At 38.6% G+C, this 13,310-nt stretch overlaps 1 protein-coding gene across 11 annotated transcripts in view; it reads left to right on the forward strand.

Moving 5' to 3' along the window:
• LOC125451166 (EGF-like repeat and discoidin I-like domain-containing protein 3) overlaps positions 1-13,310 on the forward strand; it is a 213,558-nt gene that overhangs the window by 190,938 nt on the left and 9,310 nt on the right. The gene's annotated exons all lie outside the window — the stretch shown is intronic.

A 13,310-nucleotide genomic window follows, 5' to 3' on the forward strand; every position in this document is an offset into this window, starting at 1 on the left:
TATGAAGTTGTTTATCTGATGTCCCGTGAGCTGCTGCAGGATGGTTATACATATTTAATTGATTACAAAAGAGATGTGGTTAGTTGTACTTTGCTGTTTGATAGCAATATGCTGATGAGGCTGCAGGCCCAACTTCAGATGATCTCCTCACATACATATCCAACAGGTGCTCAATTTCAAGCCCAAAAAGAGGCAATGCCTAATTTCTACCCTTTAGTTGGTTAAGAGAGAATGCAGCCAAAAGTAATGGTCCAGATTTGAATCAATGACTTAAAGAAAAGTACATTAAAGTTATTAAAGGGAAAGTTTAAGAGGTTATGCATCAAAGTGAAAAGGAATATCTCAAAGGTTACATTTCCTGATTAACTTGTCATTACGCAATGGAAAAATGAAGCAGTAGAAAATTAGAAAGAAGAAGCTGGTGCAAAGGAGACCAGCATTGAAGTGACCTCTGCAACATGGGATTTCAAAGGCCTTCACCTGAATCATGATGGAAGCAGTGAACTAATGGAGAGGTTAAATGGGGCATTGGGAATGACGTAGAATGTTATGAAGGGCACATAGGCAAATCTGCTTCTTAAGTTAGCTTGAGAGAGTAGAATTCATAAAACTACTGAAATAGAACAGAAGGCTTTGCTTAAGTTGACACTATCTTGATGCCGTCAAACAAAACATTAAAAGAGTCTATTAAGTGATGAGGGGTGGAAACACTTTTGAATTTTTAAAAAGTGAAGTAAAAAGAGATTAATGTTCAGCAAACATTGATGTTAATGGTTGTATCAATAAATCATATTTACCTATGCATAAAGAGAACCTCCAAAAACAAAATAAAAAAATGTAAAACTTGGTGTATAATATTGCTTGGAATAGAAATACTGTAAAAAAATAACATAAATATGGAAAGTGTAATGAGAAGGTAAAATGTGAGATTTAAGAAACTACCTAAGAATATGAAGGACTGGCAGTTAATATAGAGAAAGGCTTATACTTACAACAAGCAAAAGAATGCTGAAAAAGGATAGGGTGATTCAATGAAAAAAGAAATAGCTTTAACTTTAGATGATGGAGGTATAACAGTGCCAGTAAATATTTTTATCATTTTTTATAAATGAAAGCGTAACATCAACAAAGACCAGAAAGGAAGGAATAATACGTAGTTAGCCATGGAAAAGGAATAATTCTGAAAACTAAATAAAACCCAAGAAAGCCAAGTTGCTGACCAAGGTTTGATGGGGCCAGGTTGGTGACGAAGCGGGATGTCAAAGAGAAACTGGCATTAGTGATGGAGGTGATCTATTTTACTGACCCCTGAGATCTAGGAGGTAAAGTTATTCTTTGTTGTGGTTTGGCTACTGAGCCACCTCAGAGTTAACCACTTTGTAGGAGACGAGAGACACATATAGGCCAGACTAGGTAAAGGCAGCAGGTTACCTCCCCTAAACCACATTTATGAATTTTTTTGTATGATTGTCTTTGTGAACCTTCTCTGGTATTGCCACAGTTTCTGGGGAACTGACATCCGCAATTCCTTCTCAATATCACTTTTTTCCCTGTTAATTTGCTTTTGCTGTGTAACTGTAGCAATTTAGATTTGTAATGACTCTGATAAAAAAGAGCACTTTTCTATTTAGCTTTTAAACCAGAGTATTGTACAGTGCTTTTATACTGCAGTTTAAAATATACGCTGACTTTCTCTGAAAGGCTATAGTACTTCAGTTATAAAACAGCCTGGTAGATGCTGCATTACTATTAATAGAGCTTTCATTTTATAGATAGCATACTTTTTTCACCTGTTATTTGATTAATCTTTACCCACCTTTGCAAAAATGTGTATTCGGAAGTATAGTTCAGCAAAGTGATTATTTTCCAAATGGGTCGTTTCAAGAAAGGGCAAAGTTAATTCAGGGCAAGTACAGATTTGGAGTTAAGGCAACCGTCAGACCTGCCATGATCTTATTGAATAGCCAAAAAGGATCAAAGAGCTGAATAGTTTGCTCCACCTCTCATTCCCTGTGTTTCTTGTGCTGATGAATCCAATGGCTTCTGCTCATGTGAAGGGATTGTGTTGGAGCTTTGGGTAGTATTGTATTACAGAAGACTAACTGTAATTTTGGAACCCTTGAGCACATATTAAGTTGTTCATTATATCTTTTTATACAGCTCCACTTCATGCAGAGTGACCTTTTACTAAAGGTTTGTAATTGAATTACATTATTTAATTTGTACCACAGTAGGTTGAGGCATTTAAGTCAACCTTTGGAGCTTTGAAATATTGTTTCATAAAGAATGGTTGACTTATATGCTGAATATAAAATGTGAGCTGTCAATCTAAGTACAGAAGTACATTTCTGTCTATTGGTCACCTTCTGCGACCTGCTCTCTGTTAGCTTATCTTCAACTCCTGATCAGTTTCTTGACAATTTTCTAAACAAAAGAACATTCAGGGCAACACAGTGGCTTAGTGGTTAGCGCTGCCTCACAGTGTCAGGGACCCAGATTCAATCCTTGTCTTGGGTGATTTTGTGGAGTTTGCACGTTCTCCCTGTGTCTGTGTGGGTTTCCTCTGGGTGCTCTTGTTTCCTTCTGCAATCCAAATATGTGCAGGTTAGGCAGATTGACCATGCTGAAATTGCCTGTAGTGTCCATTGATGAGCAGGCTAGGTGGGTTAGCCATGGGAAATACGGGGTTACATAGAAAGCGTGGGGTCTGGTTGGGGTGCTCTTCAGAGGATCAGTGCACTCTCGATGGACTGAATGGCTTCTTTCTACGCTGTAGTGATTCTGTAATGTGGCCTGGTTTGCTCTAATGGGTAAATTTAGAAAGTAAGTATAATAAGTAATAAACTTGTTTAACGTTGGTCAAGATTGAACCTATTTTATGTCATAGGTGTCATGTGGGTGTTTCCTTCTGAGCTGAAAAATTGAGACCAACTCTGAATATGAGTTTAGCCTTAAATATGAAATTAGTAGTTGAAAAATGAGGGATCATCTTATATGCCGACAATATCCTCAATTGGTATTTCTGCATTAAAAATATGGGGTCATCCTATACACTTGGTCGGCATAAAGGCCCTGACTACAGCATTCCTGTTATAATGAAAAGCATTTGTCTTAAAGCCTGCAACTAATTTATTTTTAAATACTTCAAAGGACTAATTTCTTTAAATTCAATAATTTGTGTGTTTAAAAGCATAGGATTTGCTGACCTTTTCTTGCATCTGCAACATTAAATAAATGCCTGTAGTAAGAAATAATCATGATCTTTATCACAGAGAACAAAGGAGACTTTTTTTTAATCTTTGACAGTACAGTCAAAAATATGAAGACATTTTATATGCTCCATGCTTGTAGTATTAGCCCCGATATTATTGCACATTTCGTTGACTCACATCAAATCTGAACAGGGAGGATCATGTTTATTTTAGTTTGGTGAAAGATCTGCTTGTTAAGATGATAACTAACATTGCTAAGGTAAAACATTTCTATTAAGGCACCCAATACACATTAAGCAAAGCCCAGGTATAACACATCCTGCTGCAGGATAAAGATCTCTTTAGGTTCTGAACAGTCTTCCTACAACGCCACACCATCACTCCCATTTTTCCCTCGTCCTATTTCAGAGAAGCTTTTGAATGTACAAACGTCATATTTCTACTTTGCATGCAACTGTTTTCATGAGAGACTTGCAGTAACATCGAATGGTTCAGTCATTGGAAACTGACTTGGGGCTATTTAAGTTTATTTACTTGGGGCCTTTGCCATCTGCACATGAAGAGACTTTCCTGCATCCATCCAGACTCATAATTCATATGGGAGAGGGAAAGGCAGAGAGAGTGAATCCAACATCACACTCCTTTCTGAAGTAGAATCTAGGGCCAAAAAGTCAGTTTTCCTGCTCCTCTGATGCTGCTTGGCTGCTGTGTTCATCCAGCTCTACATCTTGTTGTCTCACACTCCTACCCCTAGCCATTTTAAACAATATCTCTGATTAGAAATGAATTCTTTTTGACATGTAACAGCATGTGAAGATATAGTAATTGGAATTATCAACAGTAAAGTACATGTCACTTGGAATAATTGCAAATTGTGCAGTTTTCACTTTACCGCACAAAAATGCATGCAAATTTACAACAGTTTTGAACTTGGAAATAGCATGCTCCATATTCACTTTCTTGATAGTGGTACATAGTCTTGATCATCTGCCTGAATCACCTGGAGTGTCTTGGATAAATGTATTGCCACCAATCCTTGCTGACCTTAGTCTATTAATACCATGTGGGGGAATAATACCCACATGATATCTTCGACATAAGATAGGCTCAGTCTTGATCAACGTTAAACAAGTTTATTATGTATTACTTAACAGCTAGTTACATTACATCTGAAATACAAATGGTTTGTTGTGAGACATCAGGTGCAGCATAGAGAGTAAAGTACTGCTGAACTATTCTCTTTCAGAACTAGTAAAAATTATACAATTCCAGCAAATCTGATAGCTTCTTCTAGGAACAGTCCATTTTATCCTGATTAGTGGAGCAAGGTCAGTTATCCTTTCAGGTACCTACTGCTTTCTACAACAGATAGAATTGCTCCATGACAAGCTGACACTGAAAACTGGCCGTTCACAATGAAATAACTATTTAATAATTGGAAGAGTGAGCAAAAATCCCTGTCATTTAACTACTGGACCAAAACCCCTGAATTCTCAACAGAACTTTTAAAACAAAAAAAATGGCAGCATGGTTTATGCCCTGGCAATGGCTGTCTGGAACCATGGTTCAGTTAGAAATCCTATTCATGCCTCCACCCTTAAGGAATACCAAACCAGACCTAAGACAACAACTTCAGACATCTTGGATAACACAGTGTGGGGCTGGGGGAGCACCGCACGCCAGAGAGAAGGGTCCCCACCCATAACATCAACTTTTCTGCTCCTCAGATGCTGCCTGGTCTGTTGTGTTCCTTCGACTCCACGCTGTGTTCGCTCTGACTCCAGCATTGGCAGTTCTTACTATAGCTCAAACACTTTCGACTCTTAAGAGGCACCAAGGCATTCAACTTCAATTAATAAAAACCGAAAGAACTGCAAATGCTGTAAATCAGGAACAAAAACAAAGTTGTTGGAAAAGCCCAGCAGGTCTGGCAGCATCTGTGAAGAGAAAAACAGAGTTAACATATCTGGTCTGGTAATCCGTCCTCAGAACTTTAATTAATATTCATTCACAAAAAACAATGGACATTCCATGCAATCAAATACTTTACATTTATTCTGAACAATCAGGAAACATATTCACCTGCAACTGAAAGCTACTCTAAGGATCAGGAAGCCAATTCACTTCCAGAAGGCAACAGTAAAAGTATTGCTAAAGCCAGTTTTAGCACAAAGATAAGAGACCTGCAATCTAGTATAGGTGCAGGCCCCAATCTCGGCTAGAGAGAGAGAAGAAGAAAGACACAGAAGGAGAGAAGAAAGAAGAGTGATCAGCCTCAAGAGCTATTCCTTGCAGCTACCAACAGGAGAAGGAATCCAGAGAGCTACTGCACCAAGAAAGACTTCTATAGCCCTCTCCAACCACCAATGACTGACCACGACCTGCAGACCGAACAACCAATGGCCTGCAAGAGCCACTGACCCTATCAACACCAAAAGCCCTCAGACACATCCTGAGGTGAAAACCCTCTCACAAAACACACCAAATGGTAAGAAAACCCAGGCACTCAGCTGATAAATCCACAATGCATCTTAGCGCATCGGCAGACTCAACACAGACTGAAGACTTACACTGTCCAACGTCTCCAGTGAAGCAGTGGCCACAGCAAGCAGGAATGGCCAGCTGTAATACAAAATGCATTTATCCCCACTGGTGAGCTTATTTTCCTCGAGATTCAAAATATCCAACCTAGCTAGCAGGGAAGGAATGGTGGGTTGGTGACAGAACAGGACACCCCAAGGTCAAGAAGTCTGATTAAAGTTAACAAAGTGTGGAGCTGGATGAACACAGCAGGCCAAGCAGCATCTCAGGAGCACAAAAGCTGACGTTTCGGGTCTGATTTAAGTGTTTGTGTTTAAACTACTGTTTAGTTTCTAATAGTGATTGGCCGGTGTTATTAGTTAATACCTGATGGTGTCAGTTTCTCTGGTTTGCATTTTTTTTTTGCCTCTTGTAATTTGTTCACCCTCGTATTTACTTCCCTTGTTAAAAGTTTTGCCTTTTTATTTCTTGTAAGATACACATCTTTATATTTAATAAATGCAGAGAATCTTTGCCCTGAAACACCTGCCTCCTGATTTATTACTACACCTTCACTAACCTAAGTCCAGTGTCAGAACCAAGGACTTAGTAGGTGATCCAGGTTCCTGAGAGTTTGGGCAGGGTTATTGATTGCACAGACCAGAACTCCCTACATGACCCAATGAAGTGAGCATGATTGAATGACCACCTGTGTACATTTTAAAATTTGAATTACATGTTTCTGATAGCACTATGACCAATCCATAGTGAGCCCTTACAAATGCTTTTAATTTGTCTGTGGGTATGTTTCTATGTCAGAGTTACACATTCAGCATATATTCAGACTTTGTAAAGTTGGATTCCTCTGAAATGAATAATTATATGTGTGGATAATGCAGTTTCATTCTACAATGAACAGATAAAACCAGCCTTTATTCTTAAAGCACATTTTTCTTAGCTTCAATACTGCTATTGTGGTTAATCAAAATTTTAAAGTGCCACAACCAAATGAAAATATATGCAGTGCAATAAATCTTTTTCTGAGGACAAAATAGGATTTGAGATTCTTTTAGAGTATTGGTAGTGAATACATTCCTGCTACCATCCGAAAACCGCAGTGAAAAAGCCTCAGGCACAGAGATGTTATGTGGAAGCAGGCAACATTTTCTTACCTGACTGTTTTGAAATCACTGACCTGAGAAAATCCAGGCACAGAGCCTGAGGCTGTCTTAGGGTGTCTTTGAAATAGCTGTCCATCTGGTGTTGGAAGAGGAGTATAAATAACAGTGCCAGTTTCACATAAGTCTGTCTCATCATCACGGTTTTGTATAACCACTCTTATTCCTCTCCCATTTCTCTCCCCCCTCCAACCCGGGAGAAATTTATACCTTCGGTGTACATAAAGGGAGTGGAAACTTGGTGCAATGATTCTTCCTTCTTTTTCCCCCTCATTTTATACCGGGAGACTTGAGCGTGGAGAATCAGCACTTACACATGTATGCAACATTTGTACTGGTGATATGAATGCAGTTGATTACATAGGGACACAGGAGGACTGATTTTCTATTCTGGCAGATGCCATATCACCAGATGAAGTTTGCCAGTGTTACACACTATTTTGTGATCAGCCTTAAAAAGGAAAATATTTTTTTTAGCTGTTAACAATAACATGCAAGTTCGAAAAGAATTGTTCAAGGATTAGGAAATTACTTGCATCTTTGCTTTAAGTAAAGCCTTAAACAGCTATAAACTGCCACTTTGGAAGGATTTTTGGGTGGATTGAAGAATGGCTTTGTGAAGTCAGGAACTTTTACACTCTTCCTCTCCCACAAATGGCAAAATACTTTTTATGGCTTTATTGGGGTGTACAGCATCCATCCATGTACAGGGCTACAGGTTTAAAATAGGATCAATCTCACTGGGTCCTTCATCCAGTCCTAACTGTGATACAGGACCTCAATGTTCTCTGCCAGAGTTTTGACCATTTAGTTTGAGATACACTCGAGAGTCATGTCAGGACTAAGTTATGTTTGGGTAAGCAGATTTCCTTAAAATTAATTTTTGATATCATGCTTTTCAAGCTGAAACACTGGGTTTTTTTTTCCTTTATTCTTTCATGGGATATAGGCATTGCTGGTAAAGTTTATGCTCAACCCTAATTGTGCTTGACTGAATAGATTGCTCAGTCACTTAAAGACATACAGCACAAAAACAGACCCTTTGGTCCAACCAGTCCATGCTGAATATAATCCCAAACTAAACTAGTCCCACCTGCCTGATCCTGGCCCATATCCCTCCAAACCCTTCCTATTCATGTACTTATCCAAATGTCTTTTAAATGTTGCAATTGTACCATATCCACCACTTCATCAGGAAGTTCATTCCACACGCGAACCACCCTCTGTGTAAAAAAAAGCCTCATGTCTTTTTTTAAATCTCTCCTCTCGCATTAAAAATGTGATCACTAGTCTTGAAATCCCCTATCTTAAGGAAAAGACAACTCCCATTAACTCTATCTATACCTGCCATTATTATATAAACTTCTATCAGGTCACCACTCGACCTCCTACACTCCAGGGAAAAAAGTCCCAGCCCAGCCAGACTTTCTTTCTACCTTAAATCTTCCATACCCGGCAACATCTTGGTAAATCTCTTCTAAACACTCTCCAGTTTGATAATATGCTTCCCATAACTGGGCAACCAGAACTGGACACAGTATTCCAGAAGAGGCCTTACCAATGTTCTGTACAACCCCAACATGACTTCCCAACCCTTTACTCAATGGGCTAAACAATGAAGACTTGCGTGCCTCACACCTTTTTAACCACCCTGTCCATATGTGACACAAACTTCGAAGAATTATATATCTGCACCTGCACCCCAGGTCTCTCTGTTCTACAAAACTACGCAAGGCCCTACCATTAATTGTATGAGCTCTTCCCTTGTTGATGTACAAAAATGCAATATCTCACATTTATCCAGATTGAACTCCATCTGCCATTTTTCAGCCCATTGAACGATTTGATCAAGAGCCCTTTGTAATCTTAGAAAACCTTCTTCACTGTCCATTGTGCCACCAATTTTGGTATCAGTAGTAAGCAAACTTACTAAACGTGCCTTCTGTTTTCTTATCCAAATTATTAATGTAAATGACAAACAAAAGAGGATCCAGAACTGTGGAACACGACTGGTCACTGGCTTCCAGACTGAAAAGCAACCCTCTACCAACACTGAGATAACAAGGCGTAGAGCTGGATGAACACAGCAGGCCAAGCAGCATCAGAGGAGCAGGAAGGCTGATATTTTGGGTCTAGACCCTTCCACCAACACTGTCAGTCTCCTGCCATTAAGCCAATTATATATCCAGTTGGCAGGCTCTCTCTGAACCCCATGTGACCTAACTTTACTTATTGGTCTACCATGCAGAACCTTGTCAAAGACTTTACTAAAATCGAAATTAATGACATCTACCACTCTGTCATCATCAATCCTTTCGTAACTTTCTAAAAAATCTCAATTTTGTGACACATGATTTTCTTCACACAAAACCACGCTGACTATCCCTAATCAAATTTTGTCCTTCTAAATGGCCATAAATCCTATCTTTTATAATCATCTCCAACGATTTACTCATAACCGTAGTCAGACTCAGAGCTCTATATTTCCCCGGTTTTTCCTTACAACCTTTCTTAAACAAAAATACAACATTAGCCACCTTCTAGTTATCAGGCACCCCATCCATAGTTATAGATGATGCAAATATTTCTGCAAGGGGTTTCGTAATTTCCTTCCTTACTTCCCACAACACTCTGGGATACATTAGACCAAGTCTCAGAGATTTAGCCACCTTTATATTCTCTAAGACCTCCCAAACTTCCTCTTCTGCAATGTGAACTGTTCTTGAATCTTCAAACTTTATTTCTCTGCATTCTCTGGACTCATTTCTTTCGCTATAGTAAAAACTGACTCTCTTACTTTTAATGTATTTATAGAATCTCTTTGAATTATCCTTAACCTTATCTGCCAATGCTATCTCATATCTCAGAGATCAGCTAAGAGTCAGCCACATTGCTGTGAGTGTGGAGTCACATGTCGACCATTTGTTAGGTGATTGAAACTGTGATTGTTAATTGCAAAAGTTAGAACTATTAATTTTTTTAGAATCATAAATTATTGTCGTCTTTATTATTGATATATACTACATGGGTAATTTTACATTTTTAATCTAATTAGATTTTGTACAGAAAATCCCTACAAAATAGGTCACCATCATTATGGTCTCTTGGTAGCAAATACTAAACTTGCATTTTGCATTTCCAGTATCTTCTTGATCTCACACATGGAAGCTGTTTCTCATAGAAGAATTAAAGTATTTTGTTCCAGAGCAATTTATCACTTCACTGTGTTGATATGACATTTATGTTTTTTAGCATGACCACCAAATACTCTAAATCTTTGATGGTTTGGCTTGATTTTAATATATTTTTCACAGCGTTTAGAATACAAAAAAAGTGCCTTTGTTTCTTTGTATGACATTTTGATGCAAGCCCATAAATTATATGGTAAGTTTCTTCTTTATGGTTACAGAGAAATAAAACAAATAGGAGAGCACACATTTAAAGGACAAGCCATTTTAAATTAGATTTTAAGGGTTTGTGCACACAAATTACTTCAACAACATAAAGGAACGTTCTCCTTGTCAATTCCTCTTCCTTCAGAATTTCTGCTCTCTGAATCTTTCTTGATCACTTGTAGCTGGCTTGAAAGAATTAGACAACAAGAGGTGTTGCAATCTACATCAGAATCTGCTACTACTTTCATCTAAATATTTTCTACTAGTCCAATAACACTTCTCACCGTAAAAAAACTCCCAAATGTTTCCAAGTCTAAAGCTGCAAAAAGGCAATGAGTGCTGAAAAATTTCAGATGATTGGATTATAAACTTATGCAATAACTTGTTAATTAGCATTTCATTAACATTACCTGTTCAAATTGAAATTTGCAAAAGCAACCTTCATTATGCTTTTACTAAAATTGCTCAAACTAGACTGCTGGATATTTGAGGCTTCTGGAGAAAACAAAACCAATACTTCACAGTAACTTGTATCTTTAGCCAAGAAGGGCATCCTGGAACACTGCACCGACATAATCACAAAAATAAATGCTGAGGAGACATTGGGAGAGACAATCAAAGGCTTGATCAAAGATCTGGGGTTTAAAGAAGAGACGGAGTGAAAGGAGGACATTACAAAGCTCGAGGCCTGGACAGCTGAAGGGATGGCAGCCACTGGATTGAGGTTGGAATGAGGTCGAGCCACTAGTGATTGGCAGAGGAGGCCAGAATGAACAATTTTAATGTAGGTGAAGAGAGCCCAGGAGTCAAAGTAGATTGTTAAGGCTAGGTAATCAATGAATGGGTCATGACAGAGGAAAGGATAGCAGAATTTTAGATTGATTAATATGTACAGTGTCAGGATGAGAGACCAATTGAGTCAGGTATAGAATAAGCCAATCTATTTGCCACAAGATTGTGGGCAATTGTTTCAATTGCAATTTGGCGGTGTTATTGAGGCATGTTCTGATGATCCTTGTGGTAGAAGTGTTATGCATCTGGGAGCTCAATTCCTGATCATATCAGACACCAAGCTTGCAAACAGTTTGTTTCAAACCAAGACTGTGGTGTTGGAAGTTTCATTGAAAATGAAAGCATGACTAATGTCTAACAGCACAGCTGCAATGGAAAGTTCAGAAGAAGGTGTTGGAGAAATAGGTATGGGTGTTGTTAGCAAAAATGTGCAGCTGTCCTCATGTTTTCAGATAATAAGAAACAACATGAAGAAAGGAACAAGCCAAAGATATATCTTTGGGAATTCTGGAAGCACCGGTGCAGAGATGGAAGAAGTGGCCATCAATGATTATCCTACTAATGAAATGACTGGCAAGAGTGGAACCAAGTGAGGATAACTCAACTCTGGTGGACAAAAAAGAAGAGGCATTTGAAGGATAATTATGAAGTTGATCACAACAAAAGATGCAAAGTGGTTCAAGAGGGATAAAGTACAACCATTGTGGGTGGTGTTGTTTCACCCCCGTGTCAGTGCAGTTGTGTAATTGGGCAGATACAAGAAATCTTAGAACAGAGGACATAAACAGGCAGGGGATTACACATTCAAGGACTTCTAAAAAGAAAAAGAAAGCATGATAGCTTGCAAGACAGAGATTGAGGGTGAGTATTTGGCAACAGTATGGATGGTGATTTTGCAAAAGGACATGAGAAGAGAGGAGTATTTACTTTGTCAGTTATCGTGGATGTCAGAAAGAAAATTCATCCACAAGGTCAGTTATTTAATGGCAATGGGGTCAAGGGAATAGCAGATTCTCTTCCCTAAAGAGAAATTAGTCAATTAGATGGGATTTTAAGACAATCATTTCACTATCACTATTGCAAGTTTATAATCCCAGATTTTGTTAATTGAATTTTTATGATTCTACAAGTTTAAATCCCATCAACCATCATGCTGAGACTTGAACCCCTGACCCCAAAGTATTATCCTGGCCCTCTGGATTACTCGTCCAGTGACATTACTACTATTATATTTAAATATTTGCGGCTGTTGAATGCAAACTTCCACAGTTTTGCTAAGTATTTTAAAATAATATTGTAACTGGTGACAAAGATTGTGGAGCTTTGGACTGGATTTTGCTTTTCAGTGAGGTGACAGAGGTGGAATGGAAACAAAATTTTCCACTTGCTTCCACTCCTACTGAGCTCATTGAATCAAGCATTGGACAGCCAAGCGTATCAGAGATAATGGGAACTGCAGATGCTGGAGAATTCCAAGATAATAAAATGTGAGGCTGGATGAACACAGCAGGCCAAGCAGCATCTCAGGAGCACCTGTGCTCCTGAGATGCTGCTTGGCCTGCTGTGTTCATCCAGCCTCACATTTTATTATATTGGACAGCCAAGCCATGCTTTCTAGCCCAAGACAACCAACTTCAGTTTCAAAGGGGGCTTCAGACCCAACCAGGACCTTAGGAGGGGACATCATGTGACAGAGTGTTGATGCCATCAACAGGAAATTGGTCATGCCTGCAAGTTAAAAGGCTTTCTGCTCTCTGAATCTTTCTTGATCACTTGTAGCTGGCTTGAAAGAATTAGACAGCAAGAGGTGTTGCAATCTACATCAGAATCTGCTACTACTTTCATCCAAATATTTTCTACTAGTCCAACAACACTTCTCACCGTAAAAAAAAACAAACGTTTCCAGGTCTAAAGCTGCAAAAAGGCAATGAGTGCTGAAAAATTTCAGATGATTGGATTGTAAACTTATGCAATAACTTGTTAATTGGCAATTTCTAAAAGGCACGCAAGTTGTTGACATCCTTGCCTGCTCAACTTGCGGAATGTTGGAAATTGGCTAGATGACATTCCAGCGTCATGTTGTATTTTGCATCTACTTGGAAAGCAGCCTTGCTCAATTTGTAGACAGGAAATCTAGCCCATTCCATTATTAATTTCATTCTTTTTCGAATTCATTTGTAAATATATCATTATCGCAACAAATTAGGATCCTG

This window comes from Stegostoma tigrinum, chromosome 3 (genome assembly GCF_030684315.1).
Source record: "Stegostoma tigrinum isolate sSteTig4 chromosome 3, sSteTig4.hap1, whole genome shotgun sequence".
NCBI classification, from domain to species: domain Eukaryota; kingdom Metazoa; phylum Chordata; class Chondrichthyes; order Orectolobiformes; family Stegostomatidae; genus Stegostoma; species Stegostoma tigrinum.